The sequence below is a fragment of the Myotis daubentonii genome, chromosome 3 (assembly GCF_963259705.1).
Source record: "Myotis daubentonii chromosome 3, mMyoDau2.1, whole genome shotgun sequence".
Taxonomy (NCBI): Eukaryota; Metazoa; Chordata; class Mammalia; order Chiroptera; family Vespertilionidae; genus Myotis; species Myotis daubentonii.
In genome coordinates, this window is record NC_081842.1 from 99,674,879 (window position 1) to 99,680,831 (window position 5,953).

The following is a 5,953-nucleotide window of genomic DNA, read 5'->3' on the forward strand; positions in this document are numbered from 1 at the left end:
AGTGACCTTATAAGCAAATGAAACTAAGATGTAGGGGTTCATCTTTACCTATTGAAGTAGCCACATTTAATGTTTCTTTAATCTTTTGTGGGTTTGTTGCTTTTGTGTTTGTTTTGTTTTGTTTTTGGCTCAGAAAAGTAAACATGAAATTAAAGGAGAATGTTCATCATAAAATGATATTTTATATATGCTTCATTTTCAAGGAAGAGATTTGAAACAACATCTGCTAGAGAACGGATAATAGCACTCTTTGCTCAACTTCTTAGAACACAAGCTATACACAGCATCAGTGTTTCCTATTGTGTTCTAAAAATGCTATTATTTGTTTAAAAATGATTCTATGGTCAACCAAGTTTTGGAAATACTTGGTAAAATAAAGGTAAGTAGACATTTTTATTATAAACCATCGCAAGGCCTTTCATTTGCTTGCATGCATTGTAAATATAAAGAAAGGTGTATTGTATTCAGTTATTCCCAAGTGTATATGAATTTGAAATCTTTTGTTTTTACTTAAAACCTATTAATATCCTGAAGAACTGACATGCCAAGCATGCTTTGAAAAAAAAATGATGCTTCAATGTTGCACAACTAAAAAATCTTTGATTCTATATTTATTCCACGTATTTTAATTGTTGATATTCTGATACAGTGCAATGCTACAACCTATTCAAACTTCTCTCTGTTTACAGGTTCAACTTTCATTTCCTTCTGCTGCTCTATAGAGTTAGAACCTTGTCTATATTTTCTACTTATTTATCTGAAAAACTTCTAAATAAATGATCACCATCAGTGACTAAAATGACATATGTTAAAGGAACTAACAACTCCTTAATAACTACACCTGTGTGGAATAAGCTTTGTAATCTAGAACTCTGCACTATTTCCTGTCCAGTTTTTAAAAGAGCACCCATTATAAACTGTAAAATTACATGCAGTTTTTAGCTTTAATTTAGCTGATAGTTATTAAAATCTACTTGCTTCTTTGCAGTTGACATTCAGAGCTCAAAGGCAGTGAAAGAAGGTGGCATATTATAGTGGAAATAGGACTAGATGGAGAATCAGGGACCAGAGTTTAATCATTAATAATAGTATAACCACAGGCAATTTACCTTCAGGGTCTCAGTTTCTCATTCTGAAAAAGGAATGGGAAATCAAATCTTAATAAGTATTAAATTGTGGTAGCTATTCCTTTCTTATACACTTTAGCCATTATAAATGGAAATCATTATACACTATAATTGTATTTTTTTTTTACTTTTACTTAAAAATATATAAATAGAAATAGACTATGATATTCCAAGCCTATTTAGTAAAACCTTATATCATTAAGGCAAAACTTCTGCCCTTTCTTGTAGTCAAATGATTATAGGTAAAGTATGTATTATTACAAATTAGGCAAGGAGATGAGAAACTTGTTTTTAGCATGAGTATTAATCTATAGGCTTTTTCTCAGAAGGAGTCTTTAGTCTAATAGATTCAGAATTGAGTTGCATATCTTTCAACACATCAATCTACCAACACAAAGCTTTCTTAGTGCCTTTCTGTTTCAAGAAGAATATGTACCTGCTTGTTGGAAATTTTAGCACCATTTTTCTTCTGTATGTAGAAGATATAATGACTTGACATTAAAAGAACTTAGCTTCAACAAAATTTACCCATTAAGGGTCATGGCAAAAAAAAAAAAAAAGAAAGCCTAAAAAGAAGATGTGTGAGATCGTGAGAACACAAATTAAGCCTTTTAAAATTCATTTGGTTTAAAACCTACATTCAACCCATTGTCCAGTAAAAGACATCCATTAAATTTTTTATTGAATTTATTGATGTGACATTGGTTGATAAAACTATACAGTTTTCAAGTGTACAATTCCATAACATATCATCTGCACATTGCATCATGCACTCACCACCCAAAGACAAGTCTCTTTTCACCACATTTATCCCCTCCGTTGCCCTTGTCCACCTTCCCTTCCCCTCCTTTCCCTCTGGCAATCACCATGCTGTTTTCTGCATCTGTTTTGTTTTTTCTTAATCCCAGCCTTCAAAACACCTTCCCCAGCTCTGACAGCTATCAGTCTGTTTTATGTATCTATGAGTCTGTTTCTATTTTGGTTGTTAGCTTATTTTGTTCATTCAATTCCACATGTAAGTGAAATCATATGGTGTTTGTCTTTCTCTGACTGGCTTATTTCACTTAGCATAATAAACTGCAGGTCCATTCTTGCTGTCACAAAAGGCAAGATTTCCTTCTTGTTTACAACTAGTAGAATTCCACTGTATAAATGTACCACATTTTTAATCCACTCATCTACTGATGGGCACTTGCACTGCTTTCATATCTTGGCTATCCTAATATATAAAAACCCAGGGTCCGTAATGACTGAATGGATGACTGGTCCACCCCCTGGCCCTCAGGCCCCATTGATCAGGGGATGACTAGTGGGGAACCGGGGTCCCTCAGGCTCCAATGAATCCATGGCAGCAGTGACTGGTGAACAGGTGGAAGGCAGACTGCTTTGTCCCTCCCCCAGCCCACAGGCTCCCATTGATCAGAGGATGGTTAACAGGGAACCGGAGTGAGTGGCCCAGGGACTGGCGAGCAATTGGAAGGCAGGCCTCTTGGTCCCTCCTCCTGGCCCTCAGACTCCAATCAGTCGGTGGTGGATGTGGGGCGGAACTGGGGACTGGCTTCCTTAGTAGTCCTGTAGATTCAATCTCCAGAGGACAGGCCAGGTACCAATGGACCAAGGCCTCTGGCAATGATCACGACAGTGCTGGTGGCCTCCTGGAACTTGGCCTCAGGCACTGCAGCTGCTTCCCCTCCCTAGATGCTCCACAAGGAAGAAAGAATATTGCCAGCAGCGCCAGGGGCGACCAGCAGTGACTGACTGCTCTCCCTGTGCTTCCTCCAGGTCACTCGAGCTGGTCCCCGCCTGCCCCGCTCCAGATGAAGTGTGATCACTGCACACGGAAGGAATGTAGTAAAAAAACAAAAATCGATGACCAAGAGAATGCCACAGTCAACATCTGGAGTCCGGCTCAGGAGAATGGAGAGATGGGAGAATTCCATAAGTTGACCGATGCCAAGATATTTCTGAGTGACTGCCTGCGTGTGACAGTTGTGTGACCGCAGAGGAAGGAGTCCAAGTTTCTCAGCAGAACACCAAGGACATCTTCCATGTTCTGAACCTTAATAAGAAATGTGATACCTCACAGCTCAAAGTGCTGGCAGTGTCCGTTTGTCCTTAGTCTCTGCCTTATTTTATTGCTAAATTCAGCCTGTGTCACCGATGCATCCAGAAGACTCTGTGGCTTCCTCAAAAGCCTTGGGGAGCACTGTCTTTGACATGAAGATAGCTGTGGACTTCAGCCTCCTGGAGAGACAGAAGGAATTTGTGTGTTCCTACTGCCAGCACCGTGAGAAAGAGCCTCGGCTACCCATGCTGGCCTCTGCCTGCTCCAGTTGGGACCAATATGCAGAGCATGTGCTGGGTCACCCCATCACCCCCACCTCTGCACCACCATGTCTCCCCAGCAGATCATGGGCTCTCTGGTGAAGGATTACTTCATCTGACAGCAGAACCTGTCCCCAGACAAGATTTTCCACATCATTGTGTTCCTGTGTTATGACAAGAAACTGAAAGCCCTTTGAGAAGATGTTCCCATAGCTTTGCATAGTTCCCGGGGTGCTAACTGCGTGTTAACCTCAGGTGAAATTGTCCAGATAATGGAGAAAAATGACCTCGCCTCGAATGATGACACCATGGACACTCTGTCGGAGACATGAAGGACAAGGAGGTGAGGCTCCACAAGGGTGCCAGCTCCAACGGGTACCTGGTGCACATCTTCAGGCACATGGCCAAGGAGCTGTTCAATGGGGACGTGAGAGGGCTCACCTACTGCACCCTGAGGAACAAAGACTTCCAAGAGGTCACCCTTGAAAGGGACAGAGAGGTTCTGCTATGCTTTGAGGCTGCTTATGGCTTTCCGAACATCCAGAAGCGGTCCTGAAGCTGTAGAGGGGCAAGTTCCCCTGCCACTTTGTGGAGGTCCTGGCCTGAACTGGGCATGCCTAAGTGGCAGGGGCCAGGCCCAGGCGGAGGATGGGTGTGCAGACAGGGCATTGCTGCATCAGATGGAAGGTATCTATGCTGCCATCCCAGTGTGGCCCCCGGAGACCAGAGCCCATATGCAGGAGCTGTACCAGGAGTGGGTGGGGCCCGGGGGGTGGGGGCGACCCGCCCCGGGCCCAGGCAGCCCTTCACACCGCCTAGCAGGGCCCAGGGCAGCCTGCCAGGACATCAAGTGGTAAAGGTCCAGCAGACGCCCGGCCTGCAGGCTGCCTGAGGAGGGGTGTCAGACACGTGAAACAAAGGCTTAGCATCTCTGTCATCGCTTTGGTTTTCAGAATTCCCTGCTCCCCATCTGTAGGCTCCCTCCCTCTGAGGGGTGCTGTCGTCATCACATGGGTGCAACTGGAATATTGTATCTCGAGAGGATTGCCCCAATGTACGTATCCTTTTATCCGATGATGAAAAAAATCCCAAAGAACAAGAATGGAGACAGACAACTGTCCTTTAGGCTTAAAAAAACTCCAGAAGTGTCCTGCAAAGAGCTTGAGACTTGGTTCTGTCCACGCACCTCAGAGAGATTGGATGAGAAAATGGCCCTGACTTTACCCACTTACGTTGCTCTATAAGGTGTCTTTGCCACAATGTGAATAAACTGCCACCTTTTGGAATAGGGGCTCATACGAAAGTCTGCATTCCCAACTTTTCTTGAAACAGATCTATGTTCTGCAGCTGTGGCCACCGACCTGAGACCAGGTCCTGTTGACCAGGTTCTGTTGCTGGAAATCGGGGGACACTGGAGTGGAGGCCCCTTCCATGGGCCCTTTTATATTCAGGGATTGAGCTGAACTCACTTTGGGGGAGGCCTGGCAAGGGTGACAAGTGTCACAGATGGAAGGATGGAGAATGGAGAGGTGGACACCCTGCTCAGTCCCTCCCTGGGTGGGGTCAGGCAGATGAAGGCCAGCCAGCCCACCACACAATTGGGTGAGATAGTGTCCACTGTGTCCACCTCTCACCCTGTGGGCCCGGCTACTCCCCTCAGCTTCAGGCAGCCCTCTGCATTCCAGGACAGTGCACTCTACCTTCACGTGCTGCTTGCCCTTAGTGAGAAGGAAGAGAGCAGTTGGCCCACAGACAACTACACAGAAAGATAGGTTTCATGGCTGGTGAGTACAGTGGCAGTGGCAGGAGCCTCTCCTGCCTCCATGGCACCACTAAGGAGCAGTGAGTTGAGTGGTAAGGAGCAGTGAGCAGGTAGGCGGTAAGGAGCGATGAGAGGGATTTCCAACTGTCAGCTTAGGCCAGTGGTCGGCAAACTGCGGCTCACAAGCCATATGCAGCTCTTTGGCCCCGTGAGTGTGGCCACGAAGTTTCAATTGCACTGTACGTGCACGTCCGCACGTGGTATTTTGTGGAAGAGCCACACTTAAGGGGCCGCAGTTTGCCGACCACTGTGTAAGGCCCCTTCCCCCTGGCGGACATCCCCTGAGGGGTCCTGGACTGGGAGAGGGTACAGGCCTGGCTGAGGGAACCCCCCCCCCAATACATGAATTTCATGCACTGGGCCGCTAGTCTATAATAATAAAAGAGTAATATGCTAATTAGACAAGACATCCTTCTGGAAGCCCTTCCTTCCTGACAAAGCTGGAGCTTTTGGGGGCCGCAGCAGAGGCGGCAGAGGTCCCTGGCAGCGGGGGCGATGGGTGGAGGCCAGGGCCAAGGCCCTTGCACGGATTTTGTGCATCAGGCCTCTAGTTGTAAATAATGCTGCAATGAACATAGGGGTGCATATATTCTTTCAAATTAGTGTTTTGGTTTCTTTGGATATATTCCTAGAAGTGGAATCACTGGTTCAAAAGGCAATTCCATTAAAAAATATATAT

The 5,953-nt window shown here is 45.3% G+C and overlaps 1 pseudogene; it reads left to right on the top strand.

Annotated features, from left to right (window-relative positions):
• The first annotated feature begins 2,893 nt into the window (after window positions 1-2,893).
• LOC132229671 (nuclear prelamin A recognition factor-like) lies at window positions 2,894-4,309 on the top strand (annotated as a pseudogene).
• The last annotated feature ends 1,644 nt before the right edge of the window (window positions 4,310-5,953 follow it).